Source organism: Ambystoma mexicanum, chromosome 5p (assembly GCF_040938575.1).
Source record: "Ambystoma mexicanum isolate Mex_15411 chromosome 5p, UKY_AmexF1_1, whole genome shotgun sequence".
NCBI classification, from domain to species: Eukaryota; Metazoa; Chordata; class Amphibia; order Caudata; family Ambystomatidae; genus Ambystoma; species Ambystoma mexicanum.
Window position 1 is genome coordinate 1,294,785,497 of NC_090930.1, and position 22,175 is coordinate 1,294,807,671.

The window sequence follows — 22,175 nt, forward strand, 5'->3', positions numbered from 1 at the left end:
GAGATCGGCTGCAAGGTAGGAAGCCCCGAGGACAAGGGCTGTTGGCAGCGGAGAGAAGCGGGCTGCGCCGCAAGGAGCCGGAAGGACCAGCAGCAAGGAGTAAGCCCAGAGGAGCAGGGCCTCTGGCTGTAGAAGGCTGCAGAGGACTGTAAGTTGCAAGGTAGGAAGCCCAGAGGACAAGGGCTGTAGGCAGCCGGAGTGAGGCAGGCTGCAGAGGACTGTAAGCGGCAAGGTAGGAAGCCCAGAGGACAAGGGCTGTAGGCAGCCGGAGTGAGGCAGGCTGCAGAGCAGGGAGCCCAGAGGACAAGGGCTGTAGGCAGCCGGAGTGAGGCAGGCTGCAGGGCAGGAACCTGGAAGACCAGAGCGGAATGTAGCAGCTGAGCGCGATCGGCTGCAAGGCAGAAACCAGGAAGGGCACAGGCGGAGGCTGGAAAGCAGCAGAGTGAGATCGGCTGCAAAGCAGAGAGCCTGGCAGGGCAAGAGCGGAGGCTGGAAAGCAGCAGAGCGTGATCAGCTGCAATGTAGAGAGCCCGGCAGGGCACTGGATCCAAAGCCGGAGTAAGGAGGAACCGCATACAAGATCCGTAGCTCGAAGCAACAAGGTGCCGGAAAGACTCCTAATGCAAGAGACTGAGCCCCTGCAGGCAGCATCTTTTATACTGCCCTGCCCAGCACAGAGGCAGCCTAATTGGTTGCCCCTGGATCAGCACACCTGCATACAATCGGCCACCTCCCTCACTGTTCCTGAGCTGGTGGAAGCAGAGGAGATCCCTAGGGCTTCTGGGGATTGTAGTTTCGAAGATGACAAATAGGAATGGCCAGGAATAGATGGTTATAGCCAAGTGCATTGTGGTAAGTGTAGTTTGTTGGGAAAAATAGAAAAGCACCAAAGTCTCGCAAATGGAAAATAAAGTCCATATTGATCGTAAATGTATGCACCCATGGCCCAGGCATGACAATGTAATGTTTTTACTTGTTTATTCATTCTCCTTCCCTTAATATTCTTGTAGAAGCTCAACTGCTCCTATTGAGATAAAGGAGGCACCTCAATTAGCAAAGCCGATGCACCATTGTCATTCTGCTCATTTGATAAATGTATGAGATCTTGTTTTATGTTTTTTACTATTGGTTTTAAATCTTCTTGGAAAATAGTTAGCACCTTATTTCATTTGGGGCCTCTTTCATAAGTATGAGGATAGTTGGATCTGGAAATCACACATATGTACCCCTCCAAGAAATTGAACTTGTCTGTAGAGGACCGAAGGATCAATTTCTGGTGCTTAAATTCCTAATGAATATTCTTGTATAATTTAACAAGGAAATTTAACACAAAGTTAAGGGTGATTATTGTTGGTTGCAATGTGTGTGGATTACCATGCAGTGGTTCCTGAGTCTTAGGTGAATTAAGGGGCTTGGGAGATAGATAATAGCAATACAAAGAGGCATTGTTAAAGAAAACAAAAGGGGTTTTGGCCAACAATTCAGCCGAATCCCTTAATGTGTTTGTCAGCAGAGTAATAGTTAATCCAGCCAATGCTTGGTGCACAAATTGAGTGCTAGGTATGCCCCCCTCTGCACAGAAATCAATGAACAGTCCCTTTTTCTACCATTATCAGTAAGCTGTCAGATATACAACCTAGTAATTCTCTGTCAGTTGGTGATTTTTGAGGGTCAACTTTAGCGTTCATAAATTCCGTCCTTTTGACTTGGGTTTTACCTTTTACAGAAGTAGATGTAAGGCATTTAGTGGAACAAGCAATTTTAATTTGGTGTTGTAAATCTTCAGGATTTTGAGGCAAAAATGGAAAAGCTTTAGTGTCAACTGCCACCTTGCTTTGCAGCCATAAGTAGTCGATGTCATCGCAAGTAAATGGGAGTTTTATAAAGAAATACTCACTGTAGAATAATGTTCTTCTGCTTCAAATGTCCGTTTGAATTTATGTTCAATGCTTGCAGAATTTCCATGATGTTTGATGCTGCGGAGCAGCCTCTGCTTGGCTCTCTAGTGGGAGAGATCTTCTCCACTGAGCCAGTGACTCACTGGCCCCCACAGCAACTGTTGTAACTGCTAGTGCACTCGACTGCACTCCGCACAAGCACTTTGTACTCCCAGCACTTCATAAAACAATTAAAGATAGCTGACATCAACAAACAGGAAACAACTGCGAACAGACTTTGAGTCAAATGCTGCTGTAACTGCTAGTGTACTCAATTGCACTCTGTGCACCCATTTCATGCTCCCATTGCATTATAAAAGGATTAGAAGCAGCTGACATTAGCCACAGGAAACAACTGCAAACAGACTTTGAGTCAAATGCTGCTATAACTGCTAGTGCACTTGACTGCACTCTCAGTGTGTTATAAAACAATTAGAGGCAGCTGACTTTAGCCACAGGTAACAACCACAAACAGACTTCGAGTGAAACACTGCAATAACTGCTGGTGCACTTGACTGCTCACATTTTCAAACCAGTACACATCTTCAAAAAAGCTCTTGATCAGACAGCAGGCTCCTCAAAAGAGTTAAAATGTGCATGCATCAAGCATTAGTCAGATGTATTTAATCACAGCCTAACAAAACACTTTAACAAATCCAATTACTGTACTAGTGAGTCACAATTGTAAATTCCCATGAACCCATCTGCTGCCACACACAACATGAGGACCAGACCAATTGGATCATTGAAATGAAGCAAACTCAAGACAGCCAGGACCTAGGACAAACACACACTCATTGGATAGTAGCCCATTTGTTCACCTCACGTGCACCAAACCTTAAATATTGATCTATACTTGGGGGACCCAGGAGGCTCACCCTTTAGAAATTGAAAGTCTGCATGTCAAGGTGCAAAGTGGGCAAAACTAGTCAGCTGTTCGCCTCAAGCTGCCTCACCACTCTGAGGCAGAAGGAGCATGGAAGTTTGTAATTTGCTTGCATCACCTGAAACCAGCTTTGCTCTTCTACAAGGACTTCTATTCAGCCTGGAGGCTGGGATCTGTGTTTGCATCCTCAATGCTCTGCCATGACAGTGGAAGACAACTTCACCGGACAGGGACTCTTTCATGAGGCGAAAGTCAGACTGCTGTGCTACAGATACCTTACTGATATTATCATGTGAAAACAGAAAAAGAAATATGAGGCTGGGAAGCCTAAAGGAAACACACCAAACACTGGTTACAAAGGAACATACAAAGTACTTTATTATAAGCTCAAGCAGTGACAAAGTCAATGACAGATCGGAGAGCTATCGGCCCTCAGTATAACACTACGAACTTCAACGGGGTTCGATGTATTCAGTGAGAGACTGTACATTGGGACATTCAGGCTTTTATACATTTCTCCAGCCTTTTGTCCAACCCCTTCGCGGGTTAACCATTGCATGAATGTATTACTGGTCTAGGGTCTCTGCCAGGTCAACTTTTAATATATACATTAGTATGTTCATAGATCAGTTCCATTGATAAAGGTAATCCATTTACACACAGGTCAACAGGAGGACAAGGTCTCAGTTCACGACCCAAACAAGTGGCCTGTAGGCAAGTTATTCATTAGCTGTACGGAGGTCATGACGACCAGATTCTGTTCGGAATGGCATCGTCCACCATTTTGATGTACAGGGTGACTTTTACACAGCAAGAGAACCTAAAATGGCAGCTTGATTCAAGATGTCAGCTTACATCAATTTCTAAGGTCAAGACCTTGCCATAGAGAGTTATTCGTGTACAGTTTTAAGCAACTTGGCGTAGGCCAATATACATACAATCGTTACAATAGGAGGCATAATTTAATATCCAGTTTGACAAACCCTCCTTTTGGCCTATGCCAAGTGCTAAGACTACTTCTGATCTCCTTGCAAGGAACTCCATACGTCATCGTCCATACACCCTGAATCACTGTCAGAGATATCTATGGCCATCAGGTCGTTCACTAAGATCTATTTTAACACATACTCCTTGGAAGTTTTATCCGGGGCATAAACTTTATGTCCTATCGTACCTATCGCCTGAGCACAACATCCCCCTAGCATCGAACATATACTAGGCAGACATTGGATACAACAACAAAGAAATAGCAGAACTCCCAAAATGAATCGCAAAACTGAAAGCACCTTCCAACCCCAAGATCGCAAGAAATCCCAAAACCAAGCACTAAGATTCCAGTTCCCCTCGGGAACATGCACTTCTGAGCTAAGGACGTGCAGATTCTGAATTGCTTTGAAAATGGTTGGGGAGGAGTCTGGTACGAAAACACAGCAAGCAGACCCCACTAATTTACATACTCCACCACGTTCAGCCAGAACGACATCTAATGCCATCCGGTTCTGGAGTGCTACTAATCTTATCGCTTTCTGCTCTAATGTCATGTTATAGAGTATATCTGTGGTCCGGTTGATGGCTCTCTCCATTTCTCTCGCTAGTCTCCTGATGTCTTCGGAAATTTGCTATCTGCCCCCAAAATGGCACAACTGATTTTGCTATATTTCACAGGACTTGTGCGGGGGTATCACCATTCTCGTCCCGCCGTGGACGAGCCTTTGAAACTTCTAAAGTGCTTGCTATGAATACCCCAGGTAACAGGATCCCTAAATAACAGATTCCCTGCCAATCCTTGGGCAACCATGAAAATGCTACATTACCGTAAACAAAATAGACAGGTTCGTCTACATACAAAGGTCTGTTTTCCCCAGTCAAATTTGCAACATTGGCACAGCCTTTAAAATCTCCCATTGACCGGGTGCCATTCCTCTGTATGCAGAAAGAAACTGAATCGGGGCTATGGTTAACAGAGTAAGAAGGAGGCACGGCATCCTTATTGCCTATCAGAGCCATTTTAAAGGAAACCAAAGATTGGAAAGGACGAGATAGTCTATCAGAAGGCCTAATTGAAGCAACGTTGAGTTTACTCCTATTTGCGAAAAGCGAGCATCCCAGGGGAGTCAGAACACGTATTTCAAAATTATTCAAATTAGTTCCATCAAAATTCCCCGAGATGCTATCATTCCATCGGCCAAAGAACAGTGCTCTAAGAGAGCCATACCAAGCAGTCGTCAAAGGTAAGGGATGAATATACCAACCTAGCCCTTTGTCCCCATGTTGCGGTAAATGCGAGCAGACCCAGCAATTGGTTTTGTTAAAAATGGCATGTGTCGAATTCATAATCAACATCATAGTATTGTTGTGTCAATGCTGAGAGTCCCTAGGTGACAGAGTATGCAAATGTACAAAAGGAGTGAAAACAGTAGGTACAATTTCAGTTGGCAAAAGAGGCTCTAGAGGATAAATCTCCTCGACGTACCAGAATCCTAAAGCAGTTACTATAAAAACCCCAATTATTATCATCAAAACACAGCAATACGTTTTCGGGGCCCAGGCACATTGTTCATTGTCCAAGTTAGTCACTCCCTTATTTACAAGTCCAATACGAGCAGTAGCGGTGGCAGGCATCGTAGTCTTCACATGGAAACCCAATGTTCGTTGCTGGTGACCCCCCGGTCGCGCGGCTTCTTAGTCCTTCCCCAACCCTAGCCAACAGAATCCCCTTTCTCAAATTTGGGCAAAAGCAAGCCCTTGATGATCCTTTCCTTTTTTGAATGCACAGTCGAACCGTGCTGTAGGTCTATTTTCTCCGCTGAAGATTATATCTGGTGTTTCCCAGTACTGTTTGATCCGGAAATAAGGTAACGTCACTTCCTGAGGGAAGCAACGTATCGGGGGCAACGGAAGTTGCAGAATTCGGAGCAATGGTTTCCGGAAATGACTTTTCCAAAGAGTGTGGAGACAAAATGGACGTTCCCCGAGCCCCACGGGCTCAGAGAGATTCTCTGACTCACTCACAGTGCTATTTGATGCTTCAGGATCATCGATTGCAGCGTTAGCGAGGGGTTCTGCTTCTTCTGTAACGTGCGGCTTTGGGTGAGGAAGTTTCTTGACATGCGTCGTGTGTATCCAATTCTTTCCAGCCACCCGCACTGCCATTTGGGTGACCAACAAAACCTGAAATGGTACCTGCCAGCGAGGCACGAGGCAAGAGGACCGCTCGTATGCTCTCACCAGGTGTCATGAGCACTGCTCCCGAGAAGCCAAGTCAAGCCCAGCATCCCTGGAAGCAGGCTCACGACCCTCGTCCCCGGCTCCAGCAAACCCCTATTGGGGCCCTTTGGACCATGTCCTGGCACCTCTGGCGCCAGGCTCATAAGGAACCTCAGTCCCGGCGCCAGGGGTGCCGGGCTCATAATTCTTGCAAAGGTGCTTGGGTGGACCTACCTGTAGCAAACCATGCTGCATACTCACCTTTGCAAATGCTGGCAGGATGAAGTCCCCAGCCTTCTGCTGGGAGGAACTATTCCCTGAACTGGGACTACTTTCTTACCTGGGTGGGGCTGGTGCCACTCCTTAGCTCTGGAACACAGGAACTCTTTTACCTGGGCGAGGCTGAGGAAGAAGACACCCAATCACTCCAACACTATTTAAACCACACCCGATTGGGAATATGTGCTTCGCGTTATTCTGCAACTGCAGCAGGACGCTCACCGAGTCAGCTCCAGCATTCCAGTGACATCTCCAGCTTCAGCTCAGCAACCTGTGGAAGAAAGACACGAGAACTATACTTACCATCCAGAAATCCAGACACCGGCAGAACCTGCAAGCAAAAGAAACATGAGGTTAGCAAGTTGCAAAACGTTCGCAGCCGCGCTCGCTTACCTGATCCATCTGTGCTTTCACGGATTCTTTGTGGCCTTCTCTTCAGCAGCCTAACGGCACCTGTAAAGACAAAGAACATTGTTAAGTAGGAATCGGGTGAAGGCGGCCGCATTTACTTTCTTACCTGCTTTTGTGCGCGTATTACGATCTCTTCAACCGCAGCAGCCCCGCACCTGAAAACAAGAAAAGACATTATTTAAGTGCCATTAAAGACTGCAAGAAAGCCTAACACTTACGTGTTTCCCCACGTGCATCCGCAACTGAGAAAACGCCCGCAAGGTCCCGACACCTGAAAATAAGAAAAGAACATTGTTAGAGGTGCTATAATAAGGTCACAGATCATTATACTCACGTACTTCGCACGTGCAACGGCAACGGACGAACAACGCCCGCAACATCTCAAGACCTGAAAACAGAAAACAAGGGACATTATTGAGGTGTCAGAAATTCCCATACCTACGTACAACCGCACGTGTCGCGCTCTCAGTGACCACGCCCTCAGCATCCAGGCACCTGAAAAAGACAATGCAAGGACTTCATTAAAGGTGCCCATCTCTTCAAGACTATAAACTCTTTATACCTACTGGCATCCGCTCGTGCAGTAACGGCGGCATCACCTTTTGGCATCTCAGCACCTGTGCCACTTCTAAGGCCACAAAAGACTTTGAGGACCTCCAGTGACGTAACTGGAACCCACGCAACCCTGCATAAGTCGCAGGATGGAGAGCCCAGCATTTATACGCCTAAGGTGAGAGCTCACCAGAACATTGGACTTTCGGAGAGTTGGCGATTAGTGAGGAGGAAGTCCAGCCTGACGGTCAATAGGAGGAAGCCCAGTCCAGAGAGTCATCCGAGCTCTACGCTTCTCAATTGAAGAGACTATAACAGTTCAGCCGGGACCAGCGCCACCGTGGGAATCAGGTGAGCGTTACACCAGGTCCCAGCTTCCAGGCCGGATGTTGTGACCTGGGCCCTCGTAGCGTACAGGTAAAGCAGATAGTACCTGATGATAAATGAAATACAGATTTTTAGTCAACTGGTTACAGTAGTCTGAAAGCAATACATTCTCAACACTCCTCAGTGCTTTAGGTTTCGGAAGACCCCAAATATTGGCAGGCCTCCCCATCACCACGTCAAATGGAGAGAGCCCAGTCTTAGTTTAAGGGGTAGTGAGCATGGCTAGTAACACAATCGGTAAGGCATCCAGCCATTTTAGTTTGATGCCGGCACACGTCTTAGCGAGCTTGTTCTTTAGAATACCGTTATGTCTCTCTACCAACCAGGCACTTTGAGGATGTCTAGCCGAATGAAATCGCTTATCAATATGTAGTGCCGTACATATCTATAAAATTACAGCAGCAACAAAATGTGGACCATTGTCCGACCAAATGACTCTTGGCAACCCAAACCGCGTGAAGTACTCTTTTATCATAATTTTTGCAGTGGTCATGGCTGTAGCATCTTTGACAGGGAAAGCCTCAACCCATTTACTGAAGGCACAAATGACCACAAGGACATATTTTAAGCTATTGCACCGCTCCATCTCAATAAAATCAAAATGAATCACTTCAAACGGGACAGAAGGAGGCTCAAAGCTACCCCTTGGAGTTACTGTCCCCTTCCCCACATTGTGCTGTAGGCAAATCATGCAATTCTGGACATAATGCTGAGCAATTTTCGAAATCTTATCATTTACCCAGACTTTCTCTAACATTTTCGTGATCTGTTGAGCAAACACATGTGTGGGACCGTGTGCCATAGTAACCATCACGACTATGTAGGCATTAGGAAGCAACCATTTCCCTTCAACTGTGTCCACCCAACACCCATCATCATCTAATTTCCCCAAGCCTTCAGCTCATTTCTTAGATTCTTCCATTTTGGCATCAGCTTGGATATCCCGCACAGACCCAATATCCTCGTCCATTACATAGACATCCCTAGTTTCTCTTAGAGCATACATTTCTGTGCAAAGATCTTTGGCAGTTTGTCTGGCTATCTGATCAGTGAAAGCATTCCCTTTTCCTACATCATCTGTGATCTTGCGGTGTGCTGCGCATTTCATGATTGCGAACTGACTAGGGAGCGCGAGCGCCGAGAGCAGTTGTACTCTCAGGGGGCCATGCCTAATCTTGGTCCCATGTGAAGTTAGAAACCCTCTCTCTGACCAAAGTCTCCCAAAGTTGTGAGCCACCCCAAAAGCATACTGACTGTCAGTATATATATTCACCGTTAGCCCTTCGGAAAGCTCACAAGCTCGGGTTAATGCTATAATCTCTGCAGCCTGCGCGGAGTTATGCGTAACTCTCTTGGTCTCTACAACCATAATTAATGTAGTGACTGCATAAGCAGCTGTGGATGTGCCATCCAGAAGTTTGAAGCAGGAGCCATCACAAAATAGCCCCCATTGGGCATTATCCAAAGGAGTGTCCTTAAGATCAATTCTGCCCTTTGTTTCTTGTTCAGTAGTATACAGGCAGTCATGTGACTCGTCATCACCGCAAACAGTATTTTGCGGCAAAGGTAGGAGTTCAGCCGGATTGAGAACACAACACCTCCTAATTTGTATGTGGGGAGCAAACAAAATCAATTCATATCTCGTCAATCGTGCGGAAGTGAGGTGTTGCGTTTGGGTTTTGTTCAATAGGACATCTACAGAGTGAGGCACCATCAGGGTTAGATCATGGCCTAGGACCATTCCCTGACTCTGCTTTACAGACGCGGCAGCAGCAGCGACAGCTCGCAAACCTCTTGGCAAAGCGCATGCGACAGGATCAAGGGCGGAAGAGTAGTAGCCGCACAGCCTATTCTTCCCTCCATGTTCCTGCGTTAATACAGCCAAAGCACATCCATCACATTCATGCACAAACAACACAAAGGCCTTGTTGTAATTTGGTGTACCCAAAACCGGTGCAGAGCATAATGCAGTCTTGAGAAGCTCAAATGATTGTTGATGTTCCGATTTCCATGGCAATGGCGAAGAAATGCCCTTCTTTGTCAAAGCCAACATCGGTTTTATCACTAGTGAAAAGTTCGAGATCCATAACCTACAGTAAGAAGCCATACCTATTAAGGCTCTGACTTCCTTCTGTGTATTTGGGACAGACATGCCAGAAATGTGTGTTATTCTTTCAGGTGTCAATCTTCTTCCCTCCTTTGACAGGAGGTAGCCAAAATAGGCGACCTCCTGGCAACAATATTGAAACTTTTTAAGCAAAGCTTTGTGACCATGCTTAGCTAGATGGATGAGCAACAAAACAGTGCCCTCTTTACAAGAGCTCTCTGAATCTGCTGCTAAAAGCAAGTCGTCAACATACTGAAGCAGCGTACAAGTAGGGGGTAATTCAAGAGTATCAAGCTGTTCTTTCAAGGCCCTACTATAAATGCTAGGACTCTCGGTGTAAACTTGAGGTGCACGAGTAAATGTGAACGAGCGTCCCCCTAAGGTGAACGCAAACAAATATCTACTGTCCTTGTGTATAGGAATACTGAAGAAAGCATTCTTCAGGTCCACAACACTGAAGTAAGTAGCCGTAGCTGGAATCATAGGAAATATCGTCGTCACATCAGGCACAATTGGAAATTGCGGAGCGACAAAGTCATTATCGCCTTTTTTGTACACGGGTAAGATCGGACTATTGCACAAACTTCCTGTAATCTCCTCAATCACCCCACGATGCACAAAATCGGAAACAATGCTCTTCAAAGCTCGCTCACCTTCAACCGAGATCTTATACTGCGGGATACGTGGTCGCTTAATATCATGTTTCAAGACTATTCTAACAGGCTCAATCTGTAGAACACCGACATCATTGTCGTCAGCCGTCCACAAAAACTCTGGGACATTACTGAATTCTGGTGGCAAAGGTCTAGTCAAAAATTGTGAAACAGAAAATTGCTGTGGTGAAATCGTCAAACGCACTCCATCAGAAGAACAATGAATTACTGCATTAAATTCCTTCAACAGATTCAACCCCAACAAATTTTCTCCACAATTCGAAGTGAAAAGAAATGGACAGTGGTCCGAAAAGGGACCCAAAGAAATAGTTACCTGCAAAGAAACCGAACATATGACTGGTGTGCCAGAAAACCCTACGGAGACATTGGTTTGCCCTGACAGTGGAATGTTTGGAACCCGAGAATGATCAATGGAGCACTTCTGTGCTCCAATTTCTATCAAGAACTGATGTTTCCTATTTCCCACTACCATTTCAACGTAGGGACCTTTCTGACTAACAGGAATAGGTGTAGGTTCCAAACCCTGCTTCGGGCAATCCTACCAATACAGAATATCGTCAAACGGAAGCTCCTCAGAGAGGTAAGCAGCAGAAGGGTGATCGAATATGTTTCTGGTATCCACACTCGAAGTCTGATTGTCCTGTGAAAAAGGTTGCTGAGGATCCTGCGAAAACTGACCTCTACCAGGGCCCCCCACCCCGGGGCAACCTCTGGGTCGTCTACCCATACTCCCAAATGTGTTATTCGACCTCTGTCGAAGGACGGGGCATTGTGCACGCCAATGACCCTCCTGGTGACAATAGGCACACTGGTTAATGTTCACAGGACCCAAGTGCACGTTCCCTTGTGGAACATACTGACCTCTAATTTGCGAACTACCCCCTCTGGGGCCTCTAACAATTTGTTATAACAATACTTTAATCTTTAAGTCTCTTTTTCTCTTTTCGACTCTATCTTTTTCATTATTGACACGGTTCTCGTAGTACTGAGCCATGTGCGGTACTTCTGATTGGGATTTCGCCTGACAAGCACTCTCAGAAGACATAATCTGTGACTGGATGTCAGGCAGCAATCCACGCACAAATTTGTCCACAAATAACCTTTTCCCAGACTCTGTGCCTAAATCCTGTCCACTGAAGTCCGAGAATACTTGTTCGAACCGATTAAAGAACTCAGTGGCACCCTCAGATTTTCCTTTTACACAGGCCGTAAGCTTGTCCCAAATAATTATTTTTTCGGGAATTATAGTTTTTAATTTTGCAATGATTCTCTCAGGCAAAGTGAGTATCACCTGAGGCGGTCTCTCACCAGCTGGCCTTTCCCCGTCAAGCCTAGTTATATTAGCCTACGTATCTCCCAACCCAGGTGCATCATCTATTGTTCTAACCTGCTTCCACAAATCTACGGGCAGGAGTACATGGAATAACAAGTCACTATCGCCTAGGGTGAACACTGAGGACTGCAAGACGGACTCTATCTCTCTATAGAATCCTGTCGGATTTTTCCTAATGTCAGGAATAGACTGCCTAATAGTGTTTACTTCCTGTCGCGAAAATGGGACGTGAACAAACTGTGATAGTTAATGTGCGGGAATGTCCCCAACAGCTATACCTGCCACAACATTAGCGGCAATTTCAACTTTTGGGACAAATGTCAGAGGTACCTCTCTCAAAGGCAACTGAGATATAGGTAACTCCGAACGCTTAATAAGCAACAGAGCTAAGTCGAGCGCTAAAGCAGTCGGAGAAGTGTCAAGTGAAAAAGCTCTCTTATAAATACCCAGTAACTATGTGGGACAACTAACCTTCTTCCTCACACATTCATCCTGCAGGTACTCTACCATTACCTGAATCACCTTCCTCTGCATTTCTAGCGTATATTGACTGTATGTGTCATATACCTCAACCGGAGTTATCGATAAATCCGAAATCCACCAAATCGCATCTCTTGTACAAATTCACGCTTCCTCAGATGCCCATTTACGACACGGAAGAAATCGTTTCTGTACACACATACTCTCTTCTTCATCATCCTCATTCCGTAACTTCTCCAAATCTCTCCTATACTCAAATAACCTCTCGACATGCTCATGTACTTTCTCCACAGTGTCTCTTGAAAGTGCTAAAGTATTCAGATCCCTCAGCCCTTGTGGGAGATCCACATTATTTAATTTACCCCACATTACGCATAAATGAATCCCTAAACCTTCAATAAAAACATTTTTCTCAGGAAAATTATCCATATTAGAAAGTGTTGCAAAAACATTAGCTCGGTCATCTCTCTCCATACAATGCTTAGCCCAGGCAAACAAATCCCGCTTTTTATCTGTAGGGACAGTATTACGAGTAACAACTTTCGACCCCGCACCCCGATCAACTATAGTCGGTACAGAACCACTCGGGAGTGGAGGTGCAGGCAGATTCAATGGAGGTGTTATTACTGGTGCAATGGGAAGAGGTAGTAGAGCAGGCGGAGGAACAACAGCCGGAAGAATAGGAACAACAGGTTGAGCAGGGAGAGCAGGAATAACAGCAGGAAGAGGCAAAGCAACAGGAAGAGGATCATACGGAGGTGGTACAGAGGCACCAGGCCTTCGCTCGTTTAACAATTTGTCGAGAAACTCGACAGAAACATGAAGGTCTTTAGAAGGATAGATTTTCTGAATACCGAGTGAGAAAGCCCTATCCATATTCCTAACTGACTCAGACTGTTTGTCCTGATCATATAACAACGCCTTTTCAGCATTCGTTTTATGACCGCGCGCATGTTTTTGCCTACTCTTAAGCTGCTGCAACACTTCTTTGTTCCAATTCTGTAGAACATCAAATGCTGCGGGTCTGGCCTTTTTCTTTAACAAGACCGTCTGTAAGTATTCAATACGAGGGATCTCAAAACTACCATTGATTGGCCACTGAAGTTCGGAGGCATGTCTGGTTTGTCTGTGCCAAATATCATTAAATACTACACTTCCACTGCCATGCTTACAAAACATAGTAAACGCCGGCGACCCCTCCTGTGGTGCCGGTCGGCTAAATTCCAAAGATTGTTGATCGCTGCGGAATAATGCCCTAAAGCAGCTAGACAATTTCCCAGGCATTTCTCAAATACTTGGTGTTACCTGGTCAATAATTGTGTCTGCAGATACAATGCGCCAAGTTCAAATTGTCAGGGTTAAATTAAAAGTCGGGTCACGACTCACCTGACCAAACCTAAGGAGGACCTACGGTTTATCAAAGAACTTACCTAACAAATTCTACCTTGTGTTTGGTGATTTCGGCAAATCTGCCCGCCTTAAAAGTGGACCCTTGTCAAGATGCCGTCTCAGACCGCACGGCTATCGTCCAAGGATCAGATCGTGCAGCGCTGTAAAGGTTCAGTCGGGCCCGTAGTATCACACCGTCCGATTCCAGTCCGATATCATGCGTCAACCTTCAATGGTCCGGCATCAATCTTGAGGGTCCCTATTCGGGTGCCAACTGTGAAAACAGAAAAATAATATGAGGCCAGGAGGCCCAAAGGAAACACACCAAACACCGGTTACAAAGAAACATACAAAGTACTTTATTTTAAGCTCAAGCAGTGACATAGTCAATGACAGATCGGATAGCTATCGGCCCTCAGTATAACACTACGAACTTCAACGGGGTTTGATGTATTCAGTGAGAGACTGTACATTGGGACATTCAGGCTTTTATACATTTCTCCAGCCTTTTGTCCGATCCCTTCGCGGGTTACCATTCCATGAATGTATTACTGGTCTCGGGTCTCTGACAGGTCAACTTTTAATATATACATCAGTATGCGCATAGATCAGTTCCGTTGATACAGGTAATCCATTTACACACAGGTCAACAGAAGGAAAAGGTCTCAGTTCACGACCCTAACAAGTGGCCTGTAAGCAAGTTATACATTAGCTGTTCGGAGGTCATGACGACCAGATTCTTTTCGGAATTGCATCTTCCACTATTTTGATGTACAGGGTGACTTTTACACAGCAAGAGAACCTAAAATGGCGGCTTGATTCAAGATGGTGCTTACATCGATTTCTAAGGTCAAGACCTTGCCGTAGAGAGTTATTCGCGTACAGTTTTAAGCAACTTGCCGTAGGCCAATATACATACAATCGTTACAATAGGAGGCATAATTTAATATCCATTTTGACAATCAGAGATTAACACAAGTAGTGATTCCATCCAGGCACCTTTTGGGTCACTGCTCCACTGTGAGACTTATCCAGGTTGACTCCACTCCAGTGTGGTGTCTCCAGAGAAACCAAAAGGTAGCAGCTGGTGGAGACCCTCAAATCTCTGGCCTGATGACCCAGCAGAACCACACAAATGGTGAGGCAATCTCCCAAACAATTGGCCACATATTGTAGCTGTTCTTACCTTTTTGGAACTTCCAGGGGCTGAAATACCTAATATTTGTTTTATACCCCTATACACATTGAGTTTGCAATTAGTGCAAAGTCCTGCTTACCCTAGCATGATCCGGGACTGACACAGTTTACAGGCTAACACCTTTTGGAAACTAGGGGTGGTTTGTGCTCTCAAAAAGGTCTACTTTGTGAATCGAGCCACTTAAGCTGTATGACAAACACTATTTTGGCTCCATAGTTGCTGATTTATTTGTCCTAGACTCCTTAATTGAGTGTCCTGACCTGGTGCTAATCAACTGAGTCTATATAGAACCTTCTGGGACACTTACAGATTACCTAAAACATTTTGGTATGCAGAGACTGAACTTCTAAAGACACCTACACTGTGTTTGAACAGCCATATGAGTTTATGGCATATGTTTTGAAATTTCTAAATTCTTAACACCATTTCCCTAACTACAGTATTGTCTATGCTATTTGTGTGGAGTTAAGGTTACTCTCACAAAAAGTCTACAAAGAAATGGAAATAGCATGGTTACGGCACACACCCTGAGAGGTGTGGCATCCCGCGGGGCTCTTCTTTGTCCCCTGTTTTGTTTAATCTATACATGCAACCACTTATGAGGATCTTGAGGAGACATTATTTTGGACATGCTGAGGATACTTTTCAGAGAGTCGGGTGGTGATTGGATTAAATTGAAAGCTGGATGTTTAGAAATTGGCTGCAATTGATTTGAATTAAAACTGAACTAGCCCTTTTTGAGCTCAAACATCTCTTATTATAAGACTCTAAGTATCCTCCCACCCATATCTTATGAGTTCCAGCCCACATTTTGCTCCCAGGATTTCAAAAAGGCTCCCACAATGTTGCTCTGGGCCTACTGCGCACTCTGGGTACCAGGCTCCTCCATGATCAGTCTCCACTACACTGCCTCCAGGCTTACCATGCGCATAGGGGATGTAACTGTAACCTCTACAGCCCCCTGCCTCCTTGCACGTACCCCGAGCCACACGGCCCTGGCTGCTCTCAGTCAGATCAATGCTGCCCTGATTTCACTTCCCCTTCAATATTCCTGGCACTTCCCCCAGCACTTTTGCGCTGTTGCACTTGCAGAATCTGAATAACACAAGGCCTAGTACGATCGTTTGTATAGTCCTCCCTCTGTCTTCCCCCCATGTGGCACCTAGAATCACTTGCATACAGGCACGTTATAAATGACATGTCATATCATATCATATCATATCATATCATATCATATCAAGAACTTGGGTTGCATATGGCAAGAAGATATTGGGTATGAAAGCCAGGCAGGAGCAAAACTTCAATCAGTGTTTTGTTCTTTTCACCTGTTAAGATTAGCCCTTACCTATGTCCCACAGGAAGACCACGACACAGTGGTTGGGGTACTAGTTAACACACAGTTGGACTATGGAACTAGTCTCCTTGCTGATATACCTAAGAAGCACATGAACATGTTCTAGAAAACACAGAATGTGGTGGTTAGACTTATTTTCAAGATAGCCAATCAACACCAATTTCTGCTATGGACCGTTCACTTTGCTGGCTCTCAGTCAGTGATAGAATTGATTTTAAAATTCTTTGCCTGATTTTTAAATGTTTAAATGCCCTGGAACCTGACTACTTATTAAAAAAAACTGATCAGATACTACCCAATCGCAGCATGGCTTTCCAGTGACAAATTGTTGTTCGTGGTCCACTTGGCTCACTTTTGTGATTGTGGATTAGCCTGCCTTTTGAACTTAGAACAAAGAAAGTGTTAATACAATTCTACAAAGCTCTTAAGACCTATATTTTTAAATAACGTAATCCTTAGTTGGAAAACTTGTCTTTTCTTGATTTCGTTTTCTGTTTTCCACAATAGAGCCTTTTTCGACCCATTTGCTTTTAGATGCATTTAAGTCTGCCTGGTTCTGTGCAATATAAATGACTCAATTCAAATACAATCAATCAAACACTCACTGCATTCCAAAACAAATGCAGAAGTATAAACACTAAGGGCCTCATCACGAGTTGGGCGGTAACACCGGTGCTAATAGCGCTGGTGCTATCTGCCCTACCGCCAAACCCACCGGCGCTATTAACGCCGGATCATGGGTTTGGCGGATTTGGAAATCCCCATTCCCCATTGAGCCCATTCGGGAATGCCCCATTCCCTATTGGGCTCAATGGGGTGATTTTGCGCTCATACCACCAGCGGATTTTCCGCCAGCGGTATGAGTGCAAATTTTCAGTGGATTTCACCCCAGCTCAGTGCTGGGGAGAAATCTGCCAAAGCCCTGATTTGGTGGACCCTTTATTCCGGCAGTAACAGCGCTACCGCCGGATTTAAGGGTTATCACCAAACTCGTGATGAAGCCCTACCTCTGTACATCACAACAACACAATCTGGACTAAGGGAGTATGTGCTTGTCTTCCCTCTCACCAAGAGTCACCCATAGACTCCTTCACAGTTCACTCAGTAAAGTGGGATGGATGGTCACTGTTTGTTATCTCTCATCTCTCTGCAATTTTCTGGAATAGTCACATCACTGTCTATTATCTAATATATTTCTAAGACTGATCTATTATGTATATATTTATTAAAAACATAGTAACCAAGACAGCCAACTGTCTCTTATCAGCTACACAGTTTCCAAACCAGCACGGCATCTGCAGTCTTTCTCTGTTTCAAGGAAAAGGATTCCTAGTTTGAATACTTAGTAGTTTGTATGAGCAGGGTATGTATGATGTGTGTGTTTTCAGGTTTGTAATCGGTTGATGGTACTGTTGTTTTTATCCGTGGCTATCCAACAGCCACTCAGTGCACGGCATTGCTACCTGTGGGTAGATGTAGTACCCTGTGCAGCCGCAGCTATATTGTGGCAAATGGCACGTCATGTGTTATGTGGTAGCCGCAGCTGTCTGACATTGTGGTGGAGTGGCATCATTTATTTATTTATTTATGCATTTATTTATTAATTGTATTTGTTACACGCCCAAACCCAAGGTTATCACAGTGTTGGTTACTTAAGAACTTGACTTGTTACAATTTTAGGATTATGGTGGCTTAACATACATTCAGTTACAAACATGTTTAAGAGACTTTGACAGCTATGTCAGTAAAGACCGTAGTCGAATTTGTCAAAGAGCCATGTTTTGATCATTTTCTTGAAGCGCTGGTGCGATTACTCATTCCTGATATGAGCCGGTAATGTGTTCCAAAGCGTTGGAGCAACTACTGGGAAACTAGAACCTCCCGCCCTTTTACTTTTGTAGTGTGGCACATTCAGGAATGTGCTAGAACAAGATCTTCACGAATGCGTGGAAACTTTTTGGGTTATGCTTTTGTTCAGGTAGATGCATTGAGTATTTTGGGGGATTGGGAGAATCCAGGGGAGTGGAGTAGGTTGTTTGGAGGAGAGGAAATACATGTTTTAAGTAATAGTTTTGGAAATATTTGCGGCTATCAGTAAAACACTCATGTGTGGGTTTTTCTATAACCGCATGTATAAAAAGCAGGTGCATAGGCGCATGAATACTTTTTGTCATTTTTTTGGTTGTGTTCATAGGCACGGTTATTTTTATAGCCGAGTATTTCAACATACATTTTCTGTGCAATAATCATATTGTTATGTGGATGATATAGCACAGAATTGTATCTGTGTGTGTTATTTTGTGTGCTTGGGTGTTGTCCTATTTCAAGTTTCGAAGGTTGGCTTAGTTTGTTTTTTAGTTTGTAGAAAACATTTGTGTAGCCGCAGCCATACGTGAGCTTTGTAGTCACGTTGAATATCCGCGGCTGATAGTGATGGTGGGCAGGGTTTTGTTTGTGTCTCTGTGTATCTAATTGGCTGGTGTTAATGTTGAAAATGTGTACGTCTTTGTGATATTCTACAGTGAATATGTGTGAGCCATTTTATTAGTTTTCTTAGAATATAGTCCTCTTTTTCTGGTTTTGATTTTGGAAAGTACAAACTCCCCATCTTGACTACTTTTCTCATTTTGACTGTGGAAACTAACACTGTGCAGCTCATGTTACCTGTGATAAAATATGACTGGAATTAATCAATTGTTTGTCATTGTTTTGTTGAAAGTTTTATTTGATTACATGTTGATAATGTATCTCTTGTTTTTTGTTTTTGTTTACTGTGTTTGTTAACAATTAAGTTGTCCTGCTGTATATGAAGAAAATGAATGGCATTGCTTGTTGGACGGTATTTATTAGGAAAGAAAATTAATTTCAGTGAGGTGCATGATATAGAATCATTACGTATATTTACTGCACTCAAAATAAAAGAATGATCACAGAGCGGTAGAAATGTGATGTTATCTACAATTCTTTCATAATCACTTATGGAGTGTGTTAAATTGCTTTTTGGGGTGATATGAAAATGAGTTTGTTTTAAAAAAATTGTATTTTTCTGTTGTGGGGTGATTGAAAATACTTGTGCTTTAAAAAAGATTTGGTTTGCTGAAGTGTCTTACTTTGTGGTTATCTATAAGAGAAAATGCATTGTCTTCATTTGTTTATTTTTTTGTGAAGGCTAGTGTTTAATTTCATGTAGAATATGTGTGATTGGTTTTATTTTTAAATATATATTCTTAAAGAATATAATTGTATTAGTTGTGCAAACTGCTATTATGTAAAATAGAAATGGAATGGATTTTCTCGTGCAAATTGGCCTAATAAATGCAGGTTCAGTAGGTGCTTAGCAATCCAATTACAGTACACAAATTAGAGGTTGTAAAATGTTGGGATGGTTTATTAAAATGTGCCATGTGTGGCAGATTAAAATACAAAACACACTGATTTGTTTCAATCTTATTGTTACTCCACTGCTACTTGATACAGATATAGTGGCAGCCGTGAATGCCAGTTTACTGGGCACAATGGTTCTTCCATGGAGTGAAGTTGAATATTTAGCATGCTCATAGTTACAGGTCCGACCAATGTGAGGGCTTTAAAAAAGACCTTGGGGCATTATCTTGCGTAGGGAAACACCTGTGGCTCTGGGCTTATTTATATTAAGACTGGGGCTCACTATACCAAAGTAGTAATAGTGTCTTTATTTGCTTGGAGAACAGCAGCAATTGTGATGCTTTTTTAAAGTAGAATCCTGTGTGCAGATTATAAACCATGCTTTAAAAAGGGAGACACAGGATGTTCATTGCACATTGTGCAATAAAACAGTAAGTTGTACACCTTGTAATACTTTGTTACAAATATCTGCAGCATTGGAACACTCTATTGAAGAGTTATTGGAAATCCTAGAGAGGTTCAGAGAGGTGGCTTCTTTGTTTGTGGCATTGTCTTTTTAGAGTTGTCATTTTTGTTATTTTATATTGTCGGCACCAGTTGGACATATGAATATGTCTAACATTGTGCAAGAAAACACTAAGAAGTGGCCTTTATAATGTTCTGTCAGAATGCTTTGGAACATTAATTATGATAAATCATCTGGTGTGATTCCTCTGGGATATGTGGATGATGCATATTTTAAATTGCATTAGATGGTCTGGCCCATACTGGACTGCAGCCTTTTTTGGCTTATATGTGGTCTTATATTTTCACTGTAGCTGTGAGCGGTGGTTGTGCATAATCAACCTCTACCCATTAAAGGTGCTGCTAGCAACAGCCAGAGTCTTCAAACAATGGTAGCACTGGAACAGTCTATTTGAAAAGTTATTAGAAATGTGAGAGATGTTCAGAGAGGAGGCTCTTCATAACGTGTCAACAGGTGCGCTGCTCCTTTCTTCAGCAGTGCCATTTGGATGAGAAAAAGGCCATCCCTGGATCTTTTCTTTCTGACGCAATGCATCTGCCGGAAGTCTTCGAGTGAGCACCCACATGCTGCTGGAGAACTCTGTATCTGGTCCCTATCTTGGTTTTACAAATTTCAATTGTATACAAGCTCCCTTTCTTCATACAATGCTGCCACTTGCAACCTTGAGCATAACACAGTCCAGTCTGCTATCAGTTTCTCCAACTCACTGCTGTGCTGAACTTGTTGGTGTTACTTTGCTGTCAGAGTCAATGACAGTATCACGGTGGCAATCGCTTCTCCCCACCGTGGCAATCAATGCAGGAGGGTCCTGTCTACCTTTGACACACGCTACACCGTTCATCAGCTGCAATCCCCCATCTTATGTTTCTTTTCCTTGAGGCTTCTTGAAAGTCGCGGTTCTGTGTTGAAAGGGGCAGTGGTAATTCCCTCTTCGTCATCCACTCTGATATTGCCGCCTTTTTCCTCTGTTTAATCTGCCATCCCAGAATTGCTGCTTCCTTGTGCATTTTGCTTTCGTGCTCTGCCTTTTATCCGTTTGGGGAAGTGTAATGTGAGTCAGGTGTGTTGTTATCAGTAATTGCCTGACACTTGTGTAGGGACATGTCAGGTCTGGTGCTAGTCCATTGTTGCTCACGATGAACTGCCTGTGACAAAGTGCTCATGTCGGAAAAGGGGGGGGTGGAGATTCTATATATCCTACCTGGTAGGATGGCGAAAAGCCGGCATAAGGAAGGGGATACCGCATCTCACCCTTCGGTGTCCCACTTCCACTCCTCGAAGACCCCCATCAAGGTGACCTCCCGCACTGGTCCGCCCCCCCCAGGAACTGGATCCAGTTGCGATAGCTGTGTCCTGGCCACCGGGATGACAGATCCCCATGGACTAGTGGGTGTGACACCTTCAGGTTTCTCACACTGGATAGAGGGAGAAATGCCTAATATGCAGAGGTGTAGACAGGGTAGGGCCTTAGGGGCAAAGTCCACCCAAAATCTGTAAATGCCCACTCAGCAGTGCTGTGTGGGAATTTACAGATGTTAATGTCACTGCGGTGGGCCCAACTACATTAGCTTCTGTCTCCACGTGTTAGACAATCCTGGCTACGCCTCTGCTAAAATGGGGGCACAACAGTGAATGCAGAAACGTATAGATTTGGGATAGCTCGCTAGAGGGAGAAACACCTAAAATGGGGGGCCAACAGCGAATGCAGTGACACCTAGATTTTGGATACCTGGATAGAGGTAGAAATGCCTAAAATGGGGGCAAAGCGGTAACTACAGAAACACCTATATTTGGGACACCTGGATAGAGGGAGAAACACCTAAAATGGGGACACAACAGTAATGCAGAAATACAGTACAGAGACACCAGTGAACTTACTGGGGAGGGATCTCCTTCAGAAACTGAATATAACCATTTCAGTTACTTACAAAGGAATCATGTGTTCCACACCAGCCATGCATTACAACAGAAAAGCCACAGTAATACAAGCCATTTACAATACTAACACAATTAGAGCATTACCATTGCATGAGGCTTTATTTACATATGCAGTTACCATTTTAATTGGTTG